The sequence below is a fragment of the Podarcis erhardii genome (genome assembly GCF_964252035.2).
Source record: "Podarcis erhardii genome assembly, chromosome: 9".
Taxonomy (NCBI): domain Eukaryota; kingdom Metazoa; phylum Chordata; class Lepidosauria; order Squamata; family Lacertidae; genus Podarcis; species Podarcis erhardii.
The window spans coordinates 35095610-35120951 of NC_138512.1; the positions used below are offsets into that span (position 1 = coordinate 35095610).

The 25342-nt window shown below is 40.9% G+C and overlaps 2 protein-coding genes across 5 annotated transcripts in view; one reads left to right on the forward strand and one right to left on the reverse strand.

Annotated features, from left to right (window-relative positions):
• Nucleotides 1-25342, forward strand: part of CBR4 (carbonyl reductase 4) — a 239934-nt gene that overhangs the window by 83527 nt on the left and 131065 nt on the right. The gene's annotated exons all lie outside the window — the stretch shown is intronic.
• Nucleotides 1-25342, reverse strand: part of PALLD (palladin, cytoskeletal associated protein) — a 218710-nt gene that overhangs the window by 64680 nt on the left and 128688 nt on the right. Inside the window, exon 1 of one of the 4 annotated variants that reach the window (XM_081875224.1) lies at nt 3418-3789. The exons of the other annotated variants lie outside the window; for them this stretch is intronic. The gene's annotated coding sequence lies outside the window, so the exon portion shown is untranslated. Of the gene's footprint in view, nt 1-3417; nt 3790-25342 lie in introns of those variants that run through there. 4 annotated transcript variants of the gene reach the window in all.

The window sequence follows — 25342 nt, forward strand, 5'->3', positions numbered from 1 at the left end:
CCTGCTGAAAGGCTGAACTTGAGAAGCAGGTACTTGTCTCTGGGTGCAATGCAGCTACAACTGATATCCATTTTGCACAATTCACTTGTGATGTACCAGTCTGTCAGTTCATGTGCAAGTACAGTAGAATCTCAGTTTTCAAATGTAATCCGTTCTGGAAGACCATTCGACTTCCGAAACGTTCGAAAACTGAGGATCAAAGGGCTGTCGGCAAAGTCTATGGTGAAAATTGAGAAATGCGCTTGGAAGCCATTCAACTTCTGAGGCACGTTTGAAAACGGAAGCAGTCACTTCCTGGTTTTCAGCGTTCAGCTTCCGAAACTTTCGGCAGCTGAGACGTTCGAAAACCGAGGTTCCACTATACATCTTTAAGGTACAGTCATTTAAAAACAAAAATGAGCAAATATTTGTTATTGTTCTGCTTATCCTATTCAGCTTTCTACAGTCTACAAGACACTTCCCAAAATGTGCGTACTGTATTTTTCCATATATAAGATAACCCCTCTTTTTTTGAGCCTAAAATTAAGAAATAAATATTTTAATCATTCCGTGTATAAGACGACCCCCAATTTTAAACTTTAAAAAAATTTTTTTTTTGGGGGGAAATATAGTCATCTAAGGAAAAATACAGTACACTTATTAATTCCATAAATGATCTAGAATACTCAATACTTTTTAAGATCACCCAGCCCCATATGTTTGAGACTTTCCTCTGAGACTTTGCTCTGCAGGGCTCCACTATCTGGGTGGCAATACAGGACAAGGTCTTCTCTACTGGGGCAAGAATAATAATAATAATAATAATAATAATAATAATAATAATAATATTGTAGTCCTCTCCATAAAAGTAGTCTATAAACATAAGACTCCAAACATCCAAACTTTCCGATCAGACATCTGAATGGCATACTCATCATTGGGTAGGGGATTACCCATGCTGCTTTCACTTTTCCAGTTGCTGCTGGTGTGACTTTCTCCACACACTTTAGATGTAGTATGCATTTTTATGTGGTTGCACTTTTAGATTTTTCCAACACCACAGTGAACAAGCTATCCATCAAACCATTCAGCATATTGGCTGCTGAAATGTATAATCTTGTGATAAATATGCCAATTCAATAATTGAGTGTTGCATTTACTAAAAACTCTAAATCAAACTTCACTGGTAGATGCAAGTCTGCATAGACCTTCAGTTTCCATTTGTAATGATTTTAGAACTAGCTATTTATTTTGCATTAGCAAACCAAACTGAAAGTTTTATTTCTTGATTTAAATAAAAGCAACACCCGCGAGATAATATTTCATGTTAGTTTCCACAGCAGTGGCTACCAATATTTCCTGTTTCTCGCAGAAACTTTCTGGCAACCAGGTCATATGGCACTGCAATGCATTTCTAGGTGGATTAGATCCAGACTAAATTAGCTATGCTTTAGTCATGGGCTAATTTAAGATCCCATTATTCCAATGGAACTAAAGTGTGGCTAGGCTGCAATCCTATACAAACATGGGGGAGTAAGTTCAACAGAACTCAAAAGGGCTTACTTCTGAGTAGACATGTATAGGACTGTACCATTGCATTGGAATGCAACTCAGTTGCATTTCTTTTAATGACTTCTTCATCTAACAACCATTCTCATAATAATCGAAGTATTGATAAGTCACTGGACTAAATAAATCCTCTCTTATCTTTCACACTAAGCCAACTCCAGCCACTAAAAAAACATACCCCTTGGTTATAAAAACTTACATGCAATCAGACATAAAGTGGACACTTTCTTAGTCATTCCGTGCTTAGGATCAATTGCCAATGACTCAGTAAAAACTTTTAGGCAAGTTTCTTGAGGTCAAGAGATTTGCCAAAAGATAAAGGTTTCCTTATGAAGTACATTACAGACACTATCAGTTACTCGTCCTACTCATTTCATGGTTAGCATCTGTCTAGTTAATCACAGGCTCTTTCATCTGCCCAGAGGCCATCAGGGAAGACCAAACGCCAGAAAGACACACAGCACAATTCTCCTCCCCATCTCCCCATCCATAAATCATGCAGCAATGTGTGTGTGTGTGTGTGTGTGCGTGTGCTCCTAAGCATTCTTTGTTAGATGATAGTACTGCAATCATTCCCATAATGTCCATAAGAGAGACCCCCTCCCCACTCAATACTACAGTTTAATTTGCTTCTTAGTTTAAACCACACCATGGTCTAGCTAGCACTACACACAGAATATTTGTTTCTTCATCCATACGCCTTCTAAATTAAAACACACACATCCCCATTCCTATTTTTAGAGTGGAGTTTTTCATATTCCTTCATCTAATACAGATATAAACGTTCCCAAACCAGACACTGGTTTCTTTTTGAAAACCAATGTATCTCTTTGCTTTCCAAGTTTCTGTAAACACATCATTATATTTTAAAAAGGAGGGTGGGTGGGGGAGTCAAGTTTTACTTTCCCCAGCATTCTTCTTAATTAGGTGCCTGCTGCCAGGAAACTTTCATGTACTTTGTGTCCAGTTTGACCATTTAAACAAATGTCTACAGCAGTCAGCGAGATGGACAGACAGAAAGGAAGAAGGAACCCACAGGGGCAGTTGCTCTGCAATTTACAAAGCTATTGTAAGAGTACCACCAACATCAATTTCTCTCAACTCTCAGTTTGAGAGATCTGATGAAAACAAACCAAGAGCATGAGTACACAAGTTGACACTGCCAAAAGGATCCTGCATAACTTTCCTGTGTTTGCCAATGACCTGTTGCACTTTGAGAAAAAGCATGAGGAAAAAAATCCTTGAGGTTATGGGCCACTTACTTGACAAAACACTTCTGTAATATTTGTTAAATCATGGAAGATTGGCCTCAATTCAAAACTGCACATATCCCTTTTTGTGTTTTGGATTTTACTATCCTCACTGAAACTTTTAAACTTGTTTATGCTGGAAAGTATGCTTACCCTGACCTTTTCTGCTTTCCCCAGTGGTATTTTTGCTTTAAAATGAAAAGAATAATCTTCCTTAAAAGTGCAAAAGGAAAAAGAAAAAGTTGCATTTCCCCCCCAAAACCCCCTGCCTATGTGTGAGAAATCACACATGCACCTAGACTGAAACAGCTGCTGCCACACTGGCATCCCAACTGGACTTGAAAAAACTAAAGTGATGCCAAAGACTTCAAATAAAGCAGGGCTGCCAAAGCATGTCTCCAATTACAGAAAGATTAACTAATACAGGAAGATACACAGAAAGAATCGGTCCAGAGTAGAGCCCAGTGCAACTAGCTAACATACAAGATCACGTTACACGATTCTATGTACGTAACTGCATTAAATCAGCCATCCTACAGCTTCCCTGTTCAGCATATTTACTTACCTGATACACAAAAGGAACGCACAGAACTGCTACACAGAAACCCTCTCATCTTACCTTTCTTGCGTCTAGTTCACACCAATGTGAAACGTCTCTCCATGAAGCGGTAAGGCAGACCAGCTGCAGCAGTAATACCAGCACTTTGGGAACTGAAGTGGAGTTGAGCAGGTACTCAATGATATATACAGATTAGTCAGAGGAGAGAACACCAACTTCATGACTCAGTGATTCTTCACTAAGGCTTTCTAGCTCTTGCAGTTTCACAATAAGAGTCCCTCCAAGGTCCCGGGAATCCAAGCAGTCAGTTGCTAAAAAGCAGTGTTTGAAAGCGGGGGCGGAAAAGGGAGAATACTGTCATGGTCTTTCATTTCTTCTGGGCTCCTCTTCCTTCGCCACAGTCTGCTAAAGCTCTCTCAGAGTCGCCTTAGAGGAAGGCAGGATTTTGGAATGTTTTAAACGTCTCCATGAGGGGCTCCTGTCCAGATAGTAGCAGGCTGCTTTAGCAATAGTCTCTTTTCCACGGTGCCTTTGTGTCTGTTTCCATTACAAATTACAGAGAAATCTCTAATAAATCAAGCATGAGAAAGAAACAGCCTGGGTTTTGTGGTGTTAGTGCGTTTTAAAATGGCAGTGTCTGAAAGAGTTTTGCGACAGGTTCTTACAGCGGCACAGGATGGAGATTATATTTTCTTAGGTGTCACAATAATTTTTTTTCCCCAAGAGAAGAGAGCGGCAGGAAGGAAATGTATGGCATAAGTTTAATGAATAGGGGAATGACTTCTTTGCTTTCCAGAGAAATACTGTGTTGCCTTTTTTGACCCTGTACACCAACTTAGAGGGTGGTTGTTGGGGGTTTTTTTGTAATATTAAGTAGTTTATAAATGCTTTTAAATAAATAAATAGTGCTGCAGTTAAGCCATTATTAAATAAGATCTATGCATATTTGCTATGAAGACAGTCACAGTGTATACTACGGGACTCTCACAGAGAAGAGGCCAAAGGTAGATCTCAATCTACTGACAGATCTCTGGATGCTTTGGAATAGATTTATGATTTATTTATTTCCTTTTTAAAGCATCAGCAGTAACAAAAGGGTGCCCCAACTTTCCCTTTCAGCTCGGGAGAAAAGTGGATTTTTGTAAGAATGGATTCTGAGCTCATTTCTAGTAATGAAAACAAATTATTGGGCTGTAATAAAATGTGTCAGAATTTAAATGTGGCTCACCCCCCCCCCCGACTACTGTTTTTCTCATTGTCCCTGTTGGAGGATCTCACGGTTCTGTTGAAAAGCAAAAACAAAGTAGATTCACCGGCCTGCATTATGCCCATCCCAGTGTTAGAGAACGCTTTGAACAGTTTCCCTATGTTCATGTATCAGTCACTAAAATGATTTACCCTAAAAGCAGCCTCACTAAAGTATATCCAACCCAGCCCAACCTGGTGCCCTCCAGATGTCTAGAACTACAACTCCCATCTGCCCCAGATAACATGGTTAACAGTCAACAAGGGTGAGAGTTGCAGTTTAACAACACTTGGAGGAAACCAGTTTGGGGAAGGCTGGTCAATAGAACAATACACCTTTAAGGACCAGAGACTTCAGATTAAAGCACAATTCCATGCTGTTATCTCATAAAAATAGATTCTACCTTTGATGATATCATCATGGTGTTGCCAATCTAATACACAGCTGTGCAGAGGACTTGCTATTTCTGATAAATGAGTAGTAGGATTAACCCACAAACTGGATTATCATCAAGGCGGCAGACATCATATGAGGCTATGATTCTATTTCCCAGTGGTGCCTGCCAATATGCCAATATGTATATATTGTAAAAAAATATACAAGTATTAAGACCAACATGATGAAGATGCCTATTTTAGCACCTTTCCATAAGATTAATGTGATTAAAAGCAGAGAGCAAATAATAGCCTGTGTATAGGGCAATGGAACTGGATGCAGGAATTTGTGGTGTTGCATAAAAAAACCTGACCAAATTATTTGGAAAGTATTTTACGAAGACTCAAGATGCTGGAAGCACTGTACAATGATACAAATGTCAAAATTAATTATAAAAACCAACCAAATTATCAGATTAAGGTTGCAGTCTTGCCTGGAAATAAGCACCTTATAATTTATTCTAGACCAGCTACATACAGGACTGCATTGCACATTTTTGAGTTTGCCCCATCCCCAAACCTAGGGATAGGAAACTAAATTTTAAAACATGCATATAAAAATATTGGATTAAAACCAATTAAAGGCATTGAAGTCCCACCCTCTTTATTGGCTTAACCTTAACAATCTAAAGCTACTCAAAATAGTTAAAGTACTTCTGAAAGACACCAAGACTAAACCTTTGGTAAGTGTCCAGAAAAGAAAAAATCAGAGTAGAGGAATAGCCAAACAAAACAAAACAAAACAAAACAAAAACCACCTTGCAGGTATACAGCAAGAGGATGCTTTGGGTTGTTCTTGAGATGATCACAAACACGCTAGAGAAAAGGTCACAGCTTTAATGGGAAACATGCAAAAGGTTCCAGATTCAATCCCAGGCATTGCCAGATTGGCTGTTGACATCCGTCTGTCTTGGGAAACAATGGAGGAGTGTGCCTTTGGGGGTGAAGTCAAACTGTTGGGAGTTGTAGCGCCTGCTGCGGCTGTAGAGACTGTTACGGGAGAGACATGTTTTGTTGCAGCCGGGACAGGTGAAGGTGTTTGGCTGGGCCGCTGCAGATGCACCACGGCGTTTTTTCTTCCCATCGCTCCTCCCAGTGATCATTCTTCCTCTGGTCACTGCTGTGGATACACAACCTGTCTGTCCGTCTGTCTCCAAGCCCTGCGGTTGTCTGCAAGGGATTCCCACATGGAGGGTTGATGTTGCCAGCCTTCATGTCATGTTTGCAGACATCTTTGTAACACAGAGTTGGTCTGCCAACGGGCTTAGTGCCTGAAGCTAGCTCCCAGTAGAGTACGTCCTTTGGGATCCTGAAATCTTCCATTCCATTCCATTCCATTCCATTCTCAGTTAGGGCTGAGAATACCCTGGAGAACCACCAACAGTGAGACTGTACTGATGAGCTACATGGACCATTTGTCTGACTTGCAGTGTCCCCCCCCCCAGGAGGTACTCAAGGGTACACAGTACCGACGCCTCCTTTTTTTGTTACTGTTAAAAAGTGTGGCACTTACTATAACCATAGTGAGTACTGGCACCTATTTTTCTAGAAAAAAAGCACTGCTGACTTGATATAAACTCCTCCGTTATGTTGGACCTATAACATTAAGGGTTTTGTAGATTCAAAGGTGCCCCTAAGGTACAGGAAGCACTCAGGGCCAGCCTGCCCATGAGCTGTGGTGAGGCAGTCACCTCAGGCAATAGACTGGGGGACAGTTATGAGGGGTGGCAGATACGGGTCTCTAGAATCACATCATAGCACTTGCCACCTTCTCCTCCTTTGCCTGTTCTTCTCTGGCATCCTTTTTGGTGGCGGTGGCGGATTAAGCTTCGGCAGGAGGATTCAGATTCGTCAGGGCAGCTTCATTGGGTAGTGACATCTTTTTGTTTTGCTTCGAACACCAGAACTTCCTGGGCTGGCCCTGAAGTTTTGAAGCATGGTCAGATGATGCCAGTTTGCACAAATCTAGTCCCCCAATATTATCAGCTGTCTGCTGAAACCTAGCATCTGCAGAAACCGCACAGGAAACATTCTAGTGACATACAGCGATGAGCCATAACCACAGATATCTTTCTGTAAAGAGCACGGAAGAACACAGAAGATGTCCTGTTCAGGGCCTGAAGCCGTATCGTAAAAGCACTGCAGTCAATAACACTAAATGACACGTTTCGTCATCAGTCTCTGGAAAAGAGATTGGCCAGGGGAAAAAAACAGTCTAACTTGTTCCTGTGGCTTAACAGCTTGATATGCCAAACTCGGCAGATGAAGCTTTACATAGCATGGAGATAAACAATATCACCTGACAATATCTGCACATCAAGCTGCTGCTAAAGGAACAGTCAGAGGTGTTCACTGAAAAACTGGTGATTTTACTCTAGAAGCAGCAATACTTTTTCATTCATTGATCTCTGGCAGAGCACTGTCAGCCAAAATGAAAATTTCAGTCTCATTAAAGAACGTAGGCAACATCCAAGTTATACCTGAAGTGTTAAAACAGCTGCCTTTTCAACCTCCTTCCCTAAAGAGAGATCAGAAGCTACCTGTAACTGACTGCTCAGAGACTGAATGTACTGTATGTATACTTTAAAAAAAGCAGTTAAATGTTATCTTAAAAGGGGCGACAACAGCATGATACAAAACATTCTAATCCAAAATTGTATAGTTCAGAATTCATGTTTGCTGTATACCCTGGAATAAAGATATAAAAAGTATTTTCATCATTTGCTTTGGAGTAAATAGGCACTGATTGTAGGTATTACAAAAGACAGAAATGAAAATTTCTTCGCAATATCAGAAGGGCATTGCTGCTTGCATCACATTACAAAATCCATTAAACCACGCAGTTTCTGACGCAGTGTGCCTTCTTCCACAAAGGTCAATTGGATTATAGAGCACAATTTAGTTGGGCTCAGCTGGTTTCCTGGCACCATGGATACCAATGTGATGCCATAGTTACAACTGGGTTAAGTTCAATTCCAAGTGTCAACTATTTGCCATCATCAAATGGTTTTAAACAATGTGATGTTATGTGAGATAACATCACTGATCATAAGGGTGTAAATACACCTGGGTTTTTTATTGCCTTTATTATTCTCAGACTAGTTTTATGGTGCTCTTTGTTCTTTTATTTCCAAACTGATTATACATAATAAAACTGAAACTCTCCAATAAAGTCATTGGCTTTACCAGCTTTAGAGCAAGTTATGATATTAAACCAACTTCAAAATGTGGCCTGTTCTGAACCTGGCAACCAGTTTTGCATTGCAGACAAAACTGGAAATGATTTAATTAGAGCAGGAATAAAGAACCTTCGATCAGCCAGATGTTGTTGTTGTACAACTCCCAACAACCCCAGCCAAAACAGGACCAAAGCTCATGGGAAATGGAATCAAACAACATCTGGAGGACCACAGCTTCCCCATCCCTAAATTATATCATATTTTAAGTCAATATATGATAATCAAGAACTGAACTACCCTATTTTTAAGATTTCAATTGAGTTCTGTTATTTGCATTCCAGAGCAGATTCACCTGACCCACATCTCCTTGGGCAGATGTGTACGGAATCAGACCCACTCTAGAATACGAATCTCACCCAATTTTCATTTTATTTAATTGGAAATAAATCCAGATTTTATTAAAAGACACAAAAAATATCTTGTGTCATGCTAAAAACATTACAGCTAAAGTAGTTTACAAAAATATTGCTACCAGAAACATTCTTTGGAGCTTTAACAAGAGTCTTGGAAATATATTGTAGAAATAATCCTGGAAAGCTGCTCCATCATTCACCTTTCCAAAGTGATACAATTATCTATAGTAGAGGGATGCAAAGCTACTTTTGAAATTAAAAATGATTCAGGAATCTAGAGTTGTGAATAGTCCACATAACAGATGAAGCGATGTTCTAGCTAAAAATAATAATTGCATTCACTTTGGCATTATTCATAATTGCTAAAATAGTCATGTAGCTGTCCTTTCAAGTAGTCCTCACAATGCAACCCAAGAAGAAATTATTTACAGCTGTAGAAAGTGTGTTCCAAGTGGTGGAAAGTCATTTTTTATGCTTTATAATTGCCACCTTGTAGATTATAGCCAAACACAGTGTTGTCAACCTACATTTTCTGACTGCTTGTGAGGGAAAAAACGTGATGGGTTGCAAACTTGATCACAAATAGTACAAGAGTGATAAAACTAGGGCTGCTACTTTAATTATGTTATGGCCATGAAAACGAGGAATACTGGCTATACTAATAGAGTTTTAAAAAAGAATTTGTCATCCACACTGTGGAATGATTTCCCTGTGGAAATCAGGTGAACTCTGACTGTGGGACTTTTCCACTGATGACTGAAAGCTTATCTGCTTATCTGCTTACCTAGGAATTCCCCTGACTGGTTCTCGGCATTCCTGGTTACTGAGATTGGTATTTTAACTTTATTGAGGTAGTTTTATTGTGGTATTTGTTGTTATTGTTGTTTTGTTGGTGAATCACCTCAGTATTTCTTTTCAGAATGAAAGGAGATGTAGAAGATTTTAGTAAACTAAAAAATAAAAGAGAGCCACAAGTAGGTAAAATATTTTTGCAGGAACACCTCAAAGCTATGAGGTGATGGACATTCTTATTCTGACTGGCCTCTTATTTCCTTGTTTTGATCGCACAGTTCTGCTTTTACAGAATAGGAATGAAGGGGGTGAAGGTCAAAAATAATGTGGCAATGAAGATTCTTTAAAGAAGTTCACTCAAGGAGTTATGCACTGTTTGTTTGTTTGTCCCAAGAACCATACAGGAAATATTTGCCATCGTATATTAAGTACAAGGGCACAGAAAGTTTCTGAAAGCTGACATTATGAACTACCTAAAAAGCTAGGGCTTTCATGGTAGGTCCATCAAGTACCAGTTACCTACTCTAGATTTTATGTACGCCTGGTTTTATTATCATTATTAATTAGTATTATTTATAATTTTATATCACCATCACTGTGCCTGGCACTTTAAAAGTTCTTGTGTTGAGAGGGTTGCAATCTATGGGCCTTTCCTCACTTACCATTTAGTTGGTGTTTCATCCAACATTTTAAAGAGTGAATTTAGCCCACATCTCACTATTATTACAGAATGGCTGTGGGGGTTTTCCTTTCCACACTAATGGTGGATGGTTTCTGAATGGAGACAAGTTCCAAGGCTGCAGTCACACTCCTATTGCACCCTTGTGTTCCTCCAGGCAGACAACGTGTGAATTATGAGTATCTGCATGAGGACAGCTCTTTCATAGAATTTGTTTTTTTTTTGGGGGGGGTGTTATTTAATTCCTAGTATTTCGTTGGAGAATAGGAGATCAGAAGAGGAACTGTGTGTTTGCCTGAGCTATGGCCAACTCGGTTACTGTGATGACATTTTGTCTGTAGATAACAATCACTAGGATGGGCAGTACTTTGACACAGTACCATTACCTCTGTCTGCCACATCTCTGCTCTGAAATGTGCTTGCAAACTGACAGCCGGGATCAGTCAGGGGGAAGTGGCATAAAACAGATGTCTCACAAACCACACCCACCCTGCACACAGAAACCAGGACGATGCTTCTACACAAGCCACACAAATTAAAACACTGAGGATCCATACTGTATCTTTCACAGGAGTCAGATTTTTATTTTTTTTGCAGTATAAGAGAAAGTACATTTTTTAGTATATTGTTCCTGAGTACTAGTTGAATGATTCTGACGTCATGTGGCAATATGCCAACAACAACAACAGAAACAGACAGCAACTATTCCACTATGGTAAGTATGGAAAGGCCCTAAAAGTTTCTATACTGAAGAAGCAAAAGAGCAAGAGGAGGGAAATGGAGGTAGGGGAAAACAGGGAAAGAAAATGAAACTGTTTCAAGTTGTTTATCCAAAGCTGCAGCAAGTGGGGAAGGAGTATAAGGAGTATAGCTGTCGTTTCCCTTTTCTTGCGAGGAATCCTGTTCGGAATAAGGGAATTTCCCTTTAAAAAAGGGAAACGTTGACAGCTATGGGAAGGAGGAGGTTGAGCCAAACACTTCCCAGAAAATAATAGGCTTTGAGAAGTGATTTAAAAGTAATAAAAGATCTTCATGCAGGTGTTCTGAGTGACACACTTTTTCTGCAACTGCCTCCAGACCGCACCCATTTCCCTTACAAAAAAGCGTTGCTTAAATAATTGCACATTCTTTAACAATGCAATGAAAGATATGCATAACAAATAATCATGAAGACACCATGGCAGATCAGTAGAGACTAGGGATGGGACCCACCTGCCAGTATATATAATAGGTAGTAGATGAAAAAGGAATAACATAGCCCAACCCTAAACCAGGCTCTACTGATCTCTCTTCTTTTCCTTTATTACTTCCATACATAACCAGGTACAGTATAATCTTAACGAAGGACCCTAGGTCACGGTTGTTGAAAGCATGAGACACAAAAGAAACCAGAAGCTGCTGACTTTTTTCTGACTTATCCTTCCCCCTTGAATTTAGCAATATATTCCAGGAGTGTGCATGCTAAAGTGAATGCTAATCACTTTTCAACTGTAATATTTTCTGGATTTATAGCTATTTACCACCTTTCAAAAACTTCAACAGAAGGGTTTTTTTTTGCATTTTTGTTGCTTGTTTATGAATGCCTTATAAAGCTTACAGGGCAAAGTGTGCCAGGCTGCCGACCAACCAAAAGAAAGAACAGCTGAGCAAGATCACATTCCCGCCACACAACTTTAGAGCAGAGTTGCCAGAAATGTAGGGGGCAAGCCCCTCCCCACTCCCTGGTTCTCCTTCGCCAGTTCTATTAGCTGGGCACCTGGTCAGCATTTGTGCGGAGTCTCAACACAGGAAACGTTGCTGAATTACTTCCTGTCCCACTCCCACTCCATCCTACATAGGGAAAGGGATAAGACGGCTTTTTGAAAATGGTATAGTCCCCCCCCCCACAGAGAATAGTCTTTAGAACTGCAATGTTGGGAATCTCCGATTATTATTATTTAAGTAATTACCCATTGCCATCTTTCATATTTGCTATAACATCTAAGCACAATGAAAATGGGCTCAGGCAGTTGTTGACATAGCCCTCATCCTATTGCAAAGCAGAGGAGGGCCACAGTTTTCAGAATACTACAAGCCAGTGGCGTAGCGTGGGTTGTCAGCACCCGGGGCAAGGCAAGTAATTTGCGCCCCCTAACCCGTGGATTTGCGCCCCCTAACCCATGGATTTGCCCTAACCCCAGATGTTGCGCCCGGTGCGGCCGGCCCCCCCTGCACCCCCCACGCTACGCCACTGCTACAAGCATTTTCAATCTTAAAAATAGACTAAAAATAAATAAATCACAGAACCGCAAGCTGTCAACTGATTTGATTAAACATTTTCAACCTAACTGATATCTCTGAGGAGGGAGCATGTACGATCGCCCTTCAGTTTTCAAGGGAAGAGTTGCTCATTATTGTTTCTTTCAAAGAAAAGCTCTTCTAAGACGTGGTGCAAAAGTTCTGAGTTTGTCAGAGTTGCTGGCAGTGGATTTAACAGGGATAAAGATAGATGGGTTTCCTACACTTTGCTACACAAGAACGTATTCCCTCTCTCCCAGCTTTCCCAAAAACCTTAACATGCTTGTATTGTGAAATACTAGGGCTCCAACTTCCTTATTTGGTTGCTGGAACTGTTCTTTGTCTTGTTCAAACATTCTAGGGAAGCGAGCTGCCTGCCTCCCCTCCATCCATACGGCCTCCAGTCCTCCCCCCCCTTCATACATACTGTCTGGCTTCAAGCAGGTCACTCTGACTCAGCCTCCTTTGTAGCTCGCAAACCAATCCCACAGCAGTTATGCCCATTTATGGAGTCCCTTTCCTTTTGGAAATCAGCTGGGGCAACAGGGAGTTTTCAGCTGTTTGGAAAGTTTTGCTCCACTGCAGACACTGAAGTGAGCACAAAGCATGCGTTTTTCTTGTTACACAGTTTTGTTGCTCTGATCAAAAAATGTGTGTGAGAGACAGAGTTTGGGGAAAACAGCCTAAACACATTCCCACAGACTTTTTGCTTCTAATCTCTTGTTGCAGTTTATGCATGCTATTTTACAAGATATTAACAGTACAGACCAGAGAAGCAAGTCCCTCCAAGTTCCATTGGAGTTAACGTGCATTTAGGACAGCAGCCTTCCTCTTTAATAGATACCTCTATCCTGTACCTTTCAGATCCTTTTTCATGCCACAGTTTCAATATGCTATAAAACTGAAATAAGAGAAAGAGGAATTGGGGTGGGGGTTGAGCTTCCAACGTAAACAGTGTAAGGCCTTTAAAAATATTTCTCAGTGGAACTAAAGTGAAGGACGCATCTTAAAGAATAGTGGTACCTCTAGTTATGAACTTAATTCATTCCGGAGGTCCGTTCTTAACCTGAAACTGTTCTTAACTAGAGGCGTGCTTTTGCTAATGGGGCCTATTTGCCGCTGCACCGCTGGCACATGATTTCCATTCTCATCCTGGGGCAAAGTTCTCAACTTGAGGTAACTCTTCCAGGTTAGCGGAGTTTGTAACCTGAAGTGTTTGCAACTCGAGGTACCACTGTAAAGTTAGATATTTAAGGGCTGGTCTACTTGTCTAGGCAAAGTATAAGACCTCCCACATATTCTGGGGGTGGAGCTGGTATGGCACTAATAATTTAAGATGAGACAATTGCTACAGAAATGTTTCCTAAGACATGGAACACTCAAACGACAGAGGAAGCTGAACTTTGTATCATACTCCCTGCTTTTCACATTTGCTTATAGTCACGCGGGCATTTCACTGAACCTTTAAATCTTCGTGAATGTGACTACAGACAAGACAAGGCTTAGCAAGTCCTATGTTTTGGGGGACGCAATAAAGAATTTGATTCTGACACATATTCCTCAAGATTTGACTGCCTAGAGATTCCTATATGTACTGAAAATACAGTCGTACCTTGTAAGACGAACAAAATCTGTTCCGGAAGTCTGTTCGACTTCCAAGATGTTTGAAAACCAAAGTGCAGCTTCTGATTGACTGCAGGAAGTTCCTGCAGCCAATCGGAAGCCCCGTCAGGATGTTCGGCTTCCAAAAATAGATCGCGAACCAGAACAGTCACTTCTGGGTTTGCAGCGTTTGGGAGCCAAAACATTTGGGAACTAAGCTGTTCCAAAATGAAGGTACGACTGTACATTACAGGAAATATTCTAGGTAGGATGGATGATTACAAAAAGAGGATACCATCAAAAAAAAAAAAAAAAGGAAAAAAAAGAGTATATAGATTGTATAGATTTGATTATTTACATAGATAAAAAATTAGGAAAAAATCTATAATTTGTAATTTAAATAAGAATAAATCTCACCATAGTGGGTAAGATTGCAACCAAGTGACCTGCATGCCTGCTTAGTCTGCTGCCAAGGAGCTCACTGTTGCTGGGCAACTCTCCCTTCTTATGGTTAGCTTGAAACTAGACCTGGACCAGGCAATCCTTCAAAGAGAAGACTCCTTCAAACAGAGCACTGTGTTTTTGCAGCGTAGGACAAATGGCCACCTTAGTTACAGGACACACACTGTCCTGGTTCTGATGGTCATTTGACACTTCATAACTGTGGTTGTGTCCAAGTATTGGGGCTGAACATTCCTCCTTTGCCCACTCAAAGATGTTGTCTGCAACATTACGTCCTGCTAAGCTTCTGAAGCAAGTCGAAGAAAGCTGACTAAAAGAGTTTCCTTAAAAAACATAAACAAAAGAGATGTTTAACAGAATGCTCATTCCCACAATGGATCTGGTTGTGCTTCTTATTGAACAGCTGCAATTCAAAACGCATCCAGCAACTTTTGCCATCTTGATATGGAAGGCGGAAGGTGCATACGTGCATAAATCAACACACTTTTCAGAAAGACATTTCCAAATACCCTGCCAAGGGGTAAAAATAAAAGCACAGGCTTATCAGGGAGAGATAATGCAAAATAGAGACAACTCCGGAACACATCTGCCTGCAGACACTGGAATATATATGAGTAAGCACTCCAGCCCATCTGCTACGCAGTGGCTCCGATCTAACACATAGTGAAGAATGAGGAAATCCATTGATTCTTTAACTTACAATATGCATAATTCCATGTTGGATTGCGACCACTGCATACCCTATCCTTTATTGGTGTATTGCTCTTTTGGGATGTGTACTGTGAATGTGGAAAATCACCTGAGAAATGGAACGGGATAGTGAAAGAAAGGGAACCAATGTTATGCCACAAGATCCCCCCCCCCCGGCATTTGCCAGTGAGCCATCATCCATAAACGATACAAATTAGTCAATTGTCAAGAACAAACAAACAAACAAAACTCCACATGGTTCACCTCGACATCTACTAGCAAATGTCACAGTTTGTTTCACAAGGGAAGCCTGTATTTATCTCCAGAGATGGAGCCCTGGTTGTGTGGAGCTTCAGCATTTGTTTTTCAGACATCCATGCCTAATGCCTGGATGTGGGCTGGGGAAGCTTCATGTCACTGGGTACAGAACCAGCCAAAAACACTTAGCCATGAGAAATTGAAGGATCACTGAGAAAAGCTAGCATTCAAAGAATTTCCGACATTTATCATAACGTATAAATACATAGTATGGGAGGACAACTTAAATTAGCCTTTGCCTGCCTAGTGTGCTCCAGATCTTTTGGACATCAACTCTCATCAGCCCCATCCGGCACACCAGGTTAGAAAAGGCTGGCTTGGTCATATGTAATATGCCCGCCAGCAAATTGAATGCTGATACATTGCTATTGTGTTTCCACTTTTGCTTGCCTGCCCTGTACTACATCGGCTTCTTCGCATTCTGTAGCAGGAAACCAAAATGTCCCAATTCACCTGCAATGGATGTAACACAACACCTTACCATCTCAGCTATTCATGTGTGGCACATTCTCTCTCCCCTCAACTCAGGAAGAGGAAGAGGAAGAGGTGACAGGAGTAATGACCAAGCAGGTTGGGGAACAGGGTAGGACAAGACGGGCATATCAGGATTTGATTTGCTGATGTGCTAGGCTAGAGAGAGGTGCTAATACAATAAGAGAACTGACAGCATTATGAACTTCATTTTAGTATTTTCTCCCATCATTAGCTTTCCCATAGATTCCGTATACAAGAAGCATTCTTGGTGGTCAAATCAAAGAGCATCTAATTGGGATTTCTTTTCCCAGAGCAATGTAAATGATGCTTATTGATTCCTTTCTATTCCTTAACACTTTTCATATAGCTGCAGTGTTTCCCTGCCCTTCTTCTAGTTCAAACAGCCCTATTGAACCACAGCTTTAACACCAGAAAGGCAGCAACCATCTCTATTACAACAGAAAGCCAACAAACTGCAGGACGGAGATACAGTTCCTGGATGCAATTTGTAACGCCAGGTAGAGATGATTGAAAACAGGAGGAGTACACCCTGCATTCCAGACATTCCCCTAGAGGGGTTTCACCTTGTCCAGGGGCTGCAGCTGTATCATGGAAGCAGATTTGGGAGGGGGGGGGGCAGTCATGTGAAACATTTATCTCCTCTTGATGGAATCCCCTCACTTGCACAATTTACACAGCTGATAAAAGATCTTAGCGAACAGGCAGCAGGAAGAATAAAAACACCTAGAAGGGCTATAACCATGTTTTGGATCAGTGAAAAGAAAGCTTACTTATATTGAAAGCCTGCCAAATCATTAGAGTTCAGACTTGTTAACAACACATCCTCTTCTCACATATCCTCATGCTCACTATAAATAATAAATTATATCCTTCAATTATAATTTGCAGCAATTTAGCTGCATTTCATAATGTTTTTCACCTATAAATTACATTAGCCTTCTGGGTTTTTTTGTTTGTTTTTAATTCAATTTCAACCACATTGTTTGCAGTGCAGACACTTAGGAAGACAATGAAGACAAACCTCTTTGTTCCTTTTTAGTGGGATGGGGGGATCAGGTGGTGCTTAATCTAATTCCACTCGCCCCATTCTTTAGCACTTCTGTTTTGGTCTATGATTGTGCTGCAGTGCTTTTTTCTTTTCTTTTCCTGGGGGGCACTCAAAGGCACACAGTACCGGCACCCCCAAATGTTCAAAGTGTGGCACTTACTATAACAACTTCATAGTGAGTACCAGCACCCTTTTTTTAAAGAAAAAAAGCACTGGTGCTGCAAGTTTCTAATTATACATAATCTGCATTGGATGAAGAGCAGGTACAAAATTATGTTTAAAAACGTTAAAGAGCTGCCTATTTATAACATCTGTTTTCAGTTGCAAATGATTAGTTAAACAATGGAGGATAATCACAGCAATAAATTAAGATCTATGGAAGATTCTAGTCTGTTCCTGGGAAGAATCGCAGAATGGTCAGTTTTTGTCATTAAAGCCCGGTCTGCATTTCTGGTAAGATTTTTAGTTCTTATGTCAGTTGTGAAGGATGGAGAATACACTACGTGCTAACACTGTTTGTAGATAAAAGCCTTTTAAAAAAAAGAAATTTGATCAGCTAAGAGAGTTCTTACCAGCTACTGATGAACAAGAGAATAATTTGGCTGCACATTCCCAAAGAAGACCATTTTGAGAACCTTTCCCCAAGAATCTAGAACTAACTAACTAGGATGTATTTAAAAAAGACTTAATAGCTGAAATGGATCTATAACAGGCTGTTCCTCAGTTTATTATAGTTCATTGCCCTGTTTTTATGTCCATTGAAGTATATTACAAGTATGCTTATTGATTAGTGGATCTTATGGTTGGTTGGACATGTTATACACGGACCCTTTTTGCATATTGTACTTTACTCATACATAACTCTGTATGGGATGGTGACATTTCACATGCACAGCACTTTTACCTGATTGTGGCCCATTTACTGGCCTAGTGGTACGTTCACAGGGTCCTAAAGAACTTCCATGGAAACATCAGCAGAAATTAAAGGTCAGTGGAGTTCTACTCTTTAGAATGACCCCACCCATTCTGAGTCACTTCCCTCTATTGAATTTAATGTCCCTTATTGGTATTTTTGACACCCCACCCCAACTTTATTATCTTCTAGCATAAAATATATTTGAAATATATTCTGGTAGAGTCTCACAGAGGTATATTATTTTGAGGTTATTATTTCAGTTGAGCTTATTTCTCTCTAATTGTACAGATGTTTAGTAGCATTTATCCAATGAGTCAGAGACACTGTAACCACTTTATGTGCTATCAAAACTATTACACTGGTTTATGCAGAGGCAGGTGCTCCGGCACCTGGAACGGTCTACATACTGTGCACCTGGGGGTGGGGCAAGAGTCCCAGGGGGAGGGGTGGTGATGTCACCCCCCTGGATGACGCTCGGGGCAGACTGCACCCACTGCACCCCCTTCCTCTGCCAGTGGGTTTATGGCATACTTACAAGATCATCTCTCTACTCACCAGAGAACTGCTGGACAGGCTCCCCAACAGGTAGCTGGTTGGGAGCACAGGTGAGAGCTTTCTTTGTTGCCATCCCTAGGCTACATCACCAACGGTCCTCCCCTAACCTTAAGAATCTTATTCTTTTGCCTGGGTTTTAACATGCCAAACTGAAAGACTTTGTGTTTGTTTCATCAGCTGTGATCCTGTTTCTTAATCTCCAACTATTCAGATTTTGTTGAAATGCTGATCTTGGGTTGTTATCCAATGCTGAACCAGTGGTAAGGGAAATCCATTTCCTCTCCTCCCCTTACAAGATGTGCTGGAGGGTACCCTTACCAATTTTGAGGGCATGTGTGTTGGGGGCAGGGGGAAGCAGCAGCTGGGTGGGACAGGAAATGGAAAAGGAAAAGAAAGCACTGCATACATGGAAGCTGGTTGCAGCAGTTAAGGCTGCAGCATCAATAAGACTTGAGCATCTTTTAAAAGTAAAAGGCAGGCTATAAATATTTTAAGCCTAGTTAGATCCTTGACAGTGTATTAATAAAGCATTTTTGCAGTACAGTCCTATAATACCTACTGAGAAGCAAGCCTGGGTATGTTCAAAGAGGCTTCCTCCCAGGTAAGTGCATATAGGATTGCAGCCTAAAGATATACATGATACCTGAATAATAATTAAAAAATGAACACGCACGCACAACCACAAATACCCTTGGCAAAGCCAAGCCTATAAACAGTAAACAAACTGGTGGTTTAGAAAATAAATTAAAGCAAAAATAAGATAGTATTCCTTTGACCTCACTGATAGGGAAAGAATTTACTCTGGTAAGCACTTTAGGCAGATTAGTAATAGCAGGAGTTCAGTATTACTAGAATAGAAAGAGGAACTTGCAACATTTCAGTGAAGTGAAATTGAACCCATGAAGTGATGTCCAATATTGCACAAGGAAGGGGATAGCCATGTACACTTCTGACTATTGGGGGAGTATGACACAGCAACATGCACACATCACACGATTCTCATTGTTTCATGATGCCATCACTCACTGATAACTGAGCTACACTTCAGGCAAGTGACCTCCATGACATTTACTTCAAGGTACCACAAAGTTTCATCAATGGTGCTGAGTAACTGAACAATATATTTCACTCTGGCTTCATCTAGAAACCTTTTAACATTTAAACCATCACTTCAGTCCTTTTGCCTAGTTTAAAAAGAAGTGTCTGAGAAATGAAGACTACAATGTTCCCATAATTTCCTTATCAGCCCTATTGTACTCAAACTGTGTTTTTACATGGGAAACCACCCTATACCTAATGGGCTTTCGGTCCATCTAGCTCAGTATTGTCTATACTGACAGACAGCAGCTCTTCAGGGATTCAGACTCTGTTCTCTTCTAGTCTTACCTGGAGATATCTGGATTTGAACACAGGACCATCTGCATGCAAAGAAGATGCTATACCACTGAGCTCCAGCCCTTCCCCCAAGAAATTTCTTTCCAGGTATCCTATATACAGTATCCTAGCCATTGTAAGAATACATAATACCAGTACAGTCATACCTCGTAAGTCGAATGCCTTGGAAGACGAACGTTTTGGCTCCTGAACACCCCAAACCTGGAAGTGATTGTTCCGGTTTGCGAACGTTCTTTGGAACCCGGACATCTGTCATGGCTTCCGATTGGCTGCAGGAGCTTCCTGCAGCCAACCGGAAGCCGCGCCTTGGTTCCCGGATGTTTTGGAAGTCAATCTGACTTCCAGAACGGATTCCGTCTGACTTCCGAGGTACGGCTGCACTTGGTATGCATAATTGGAATGCTATATTTAACAATGCTATATTTAACAATGCAACAAAGTCTATTAAAGCCTGTCTCTCTATCTTCCTATTACAGTATTGATCACCGTATACCGGAAGCTCATTATCTCCACACTAAATATGTTTCTTAATCCCCTTTAATGTCTTCAGAGAACAAACAGCTGTTAATCTGGACCCTGACAGCCTACACATGCATCACATCCAGCACTTATGGTCTGTTCTATGCAAACAGTAGAGCAGCCATGACAGATTAAAATGGATGGCACGTCTGTGTCCTTCCTGTGGAAGCTGCTTGAACCCGAGTGCACATATTTGCTGCCAATCTGTCATCTTTTCTTGAGTCAATCTTACTTTCTTCCTAAGTGATTCAATGTCATTGCACTGTCATCTCATAGTTAGCTGTTTCTTAAAAAATAATAATAATTATGTTGGGCAGTTTCCAAATAAGAAAGTCCAGACTTCATCTGACATTTCCTCCTCAAAGTCTTTATGCCACTTTTCATATTTTCAAAGTATCAGTGAAATATGAATACATTTTCTTCCTTCTTGTCTTCATTAGTATTTAAAACATACTTCCCACCCACCCCTTATTACAAATTTGTTTTTCAAATACAGAAGTTAAGAAAAGACTATTGTGAAATAGGCAGGCACATCTTTGATACAATGGGCTAAAAGTTCTGCTTCAATGGTAAACACAAACTGTTACCTACAGCTTGTTTTCAGGGAAAGGGAGTTGAATATACACTCCATCCCTTATAAACATTAATGATTTCTATGTTTCTTACGTTGCAGCTTCACAACAATTCAACATCCCTCATGCACAAACCCATTTCATATCAATTTTAAGTTCAGGCAGAGAAATATATGTATTCTGCTTGTTCCAGAATAGTCCAACAAAACTACTTATTTAATTGCCGAGATGAATTCTGGTAAAGGATCACTGACAACTGTATATTTTACTTAAAGTTTTCTATGCCAATAAAACTAAGCAGACTGTGTGCCCCAATGATTTTGCCATAACATGAAACACATGTTTCAAATTTAGAGGCAAGCTACAATCCTTGTTAAAATACAGCATGCAGCCCTTTACATTAATTCGTAGGCCTTAGTAATTGCATATTACATTGACAATTGTAACCTTTCAAAATAGAAATAACATGGCAAATGGAATCCATTAAAAAAAAAGAAAAAGAAAAAAAGACAAGCCCTCACATAAGAAAAATATGCGCAATTAACATTTTTGCCAAACTGAAATGAAGCTTCTTCATAGACTTGGCAAGAGAGAGAGAGAGACAGACAGACAGACAGACAGATAGACAGATAGATAGACAGAAAGAGGCAGAAAGACAGACAGAGAGAAAAGACAACACCACACAAACACACTAGTACCCTATGAGCAGATTTTATAATACACCATTGTTTACAGCTCTGCAGGGCCTATTCTGGCCTGGAAAATCTGTTCTGAAAGACTACTGTGTTCCTTTTACAACCTTCACACTATGTCATACTGTAAAATCATGCTGTTATGAGCGTGAGGCAGAAGGCTCCCTCCGTTCTCTCACTTGGCCTTGACTGAAAAGGGATATATAACACATAGGCAACAGGATTTTAAGTAGTGGGTGGAGGAAGTTGACTAAAGAGAAGACACACTGCATAAATAGTTTTTATAAACTTAGAGACTATTCTGTCTCAGAATACTGAAACTAAAGGACATTCAGTGTGAATTTAATTGGCAATATTAGCTTCAGAACAGACAAGACAAGGTGTGTTTTCATGAACCTAGGGTTGCCAAACAAGGCAGGGGCAGGCAGAGGGCTGTTTTTCTTCTTGAGAGCCAGGTTGCACTGCACACTATGAATTTTTTAAACATAGAAACCTGGCAACTATGGTTTGTTAAGGATTCTGGAAATTGTAGCTCTGGGTGGGGGGGGGGACCTACAGTTCCCAATATTATTTGGGAGAAATCATTTTTTAAAAAAATATGGTGTAAACACAGCCATATTTGCTAAATAAACAACCAGAAAGCTGAAAATTAAAAACGACACTCACAACTTATGATAACTCACAAGTTATCAAACTTGGCAGTTCTGGGCTAGTTCCCTGGACCCCCAAAAGAGCTACTCTCTTGACTTCACTCTATGAACTGGTCTGAACTCTGCCCCAACTCCACTCAAATGTCTGTTGTTGTTGTTGTTTTAAGAGTTTGCTATTTACTTGCCTAAACTGTTTAGTGCCTAAGAAACACTAAATGTTGCCTACAAAATGAAAACTATAGAACAACACTCAATAAAAACAATCACAAAACATGTATAATAACACACATGCACAGCTAAATGGTCTGGACTAATAAAAATGTTTTCATTGTGTGTGGAAAAGAAACCAGTGGTGGTACCAGACAAAGCGCCTTGGGAGGAGATTTCCCCACCTGAAAAAGGCCCCATCTGTGGTTACCATCCTACGTCACTTCAGAAGGCCTCAGGACTCAAATAATAAAAAATTACTTTAACATACTGTGCAGAATGTACTTTTGGGGATGGAGGGGATACAATGACAAAGAGATTTATATGTTAAAATATTCAGGAAACTCCAGAAAAAGTTTGAGGGGGCTTATATTGCTTTATAAAAAAAACAGGGGTGGCGGACCCCAGGTCTGGGGGTGAAATGCAGTATCTGGCCTTAGGACACTCCCCATACCACCCTCACTCCCTAGGCCACATATTCGCCTTGAGTGCCATTTGTCTGGCAGGAATTGGTTCTTAAACACTTGCTTCTTGCTTGGCTGGACAGAGGATAGAGAAGGGTGTGAGTACAGAAACTAGCTTACTGCATAAAGGTAAAACTCACATTCCTTGCTTTGTACTTTTGCCCTTGGCCTACCCGCTGTCATGTGCTCCCCAGAAGATAGCAAAGAAGGGAATGTGGTCCTTGAGTTGAAAAAAGGGTTTCCACTTCTCGTGCAAAAGACTCAAGGGTGCTTGTGTGGACCTATACTTCAGATACCTGGTGTCAAGGGCTGGTTGGACACAGATGAATGGTGGGAGGGATCAGCTGGGGAACCACCAAGTGAAGAAGGCTCAGAGCCCAGGGAGTGGTGGTGGGACAACAATAAGTCGTCAGAGGGAGAAGACTGGGAAGAGGTGTCGGAAACTGAGGAGGTAGCAGGGGTTAGTGAGCTGGTAGAGTCCATGGCAGAGGGAAGTCCTAAATCAGAGGCAGAAGCTGAAGTAGGAGGGTGGGAGGAGGAAGGCCAAGAGGCAGAGAGGACTTAGGCTGGGGGAAGAGTCATGGGTGTCTCCCCCACCTACTGAGACAAGCTCCCCCCCCCCATGTTAGAAACTGAGATATGAAAGCTAAAAGCTAAATGGCACCTTAATCCTAGGTTATGGGCACAACAATGGAATGTCTAGGTGCGCCTTTTGGGTGACAAGAATACAAAGCTGGAAATGAGTAAACAGCAGCTAAAATATTATGTTCATTTTTCACATGGTCTAGTCTTCCCCTGCCCACCTCCCTAATAGTCTTAAGAGGGTCTCTTCCCCAGACTTCAGAGAGTAGCTAGAAGTGGGGAGGCAGAAAAGGGTCCTCCTTTCCTTCCACTCTGCAGTTTTAATCTGCAGAAACTGCTTGCACCAATGAAATCCGCTGTTGCAAAATGTGCCTAGAAAAATAGGAGTTTCAAACACTGCTCCCCCCTGGTTTCCCAGAACTAGAAGAGGCAGGAAAGGGGTGCAGATGTAGTCTCTGATTGCTTGGAAAAAACTCATGGAGTGTAGGGGACTTGAGCAGCTGTGGGAAGGCAGGGACTCAGAAGTCTCAGTACCTGCTTCCTTGAGGCAAGATGAGTTGTTGTGCTCATTAGGCCTGACACTCCTGTGCAGATCATGTTTTTGCTAATAAAGTGTTAAGTTCAACTTCCACAGTGTGATTTTCTTGCTCCTGACACCTGGCTTTCTTGAATTGACAGGTGTGTGTGTGTGTGTGTGTGTGCGCACACACATACTTGTGCTTGCATGGAGAGAAAAATGGGGCTAAAAGGGGTGCATTCACATACACCTTATTTATATTTTGGTGCCCACAGGGCACCTGATGGTGTCCAAATGGATTTTTTTAAAATCCACTGCCATTTATATATTTCTCTACCTCACAGCAAAAGCAGAGGTCTTTTATCTCTTGTCCTTAAGGGCCTTTTTGTTAGCTTTTCTGATTTGTGAGATGCGTTCATGGCCACCCATGGAGCAATCTCTAAAGGCAGGGCAAGGATGGATTAGCAGGACATTACACAGCAAAGCCCTGCTTCCCTTTACGACTTCCCATCAGAGACTTAAAATCTGAGTCAGTCAGTTATATCAGATCATCAGTAAACAGAAGTCTGGAATTTTATCGAAGAGATGAACTAATAGTTTACACAGATAGATGAAAAAAAGCAGCTGTGAACTTCCTTTGGCTACTTCCCCTCCCCCTTTTAATAACAACAAAAAAGTCCCTGCTGCTAAAATGGAAAGGTTGTGCTATTTTGTTCCGTTTCTAAGCAGATACATGAGCAAACAAGCATGCATACCCTGGGGAGGAGAGTTTATTTTGTATGGTTTGTACAATTCAATTCAAAGCTGGCATGTTACAGTCATTCTAGTGCACTGTGGTGCCTAGACCAGCGGTGCCAGAAATTTGAAGGGAGAACTGGGTTTCTTTAACTGCATATCAAGAAGCCAGAACCAAAGACCACATGGTCCCAGGTGACCGGAGCCCACTCCCTCTTCCATTTTCAGCCACTGAAGTGGAGCCATGAGAGATGGGCTGCATTTGAAAGTAAGTCTTAACCATGAGCTTAAATGAGCCACAGGTTTATATGCTCTTCCTTCACCTCTCCAGTGAAGTTATGAGAAGGTGATTGGAAGCTTCCGCTTCTGTAGTTTAGCGTGTCAAGTGTAACCCTAAACTGCAGTCAATAGCGAAGACAACCGAGCTTCATCAACTAGTTTTGAGACTGGTTTGTTTCTGCCAACCATAGTTAAGATTAACCACAGTTTGGTCTGGGTTTTAATGATATAGCAATCTGCCACTGATTTAAATGGAATTGAAAGCTT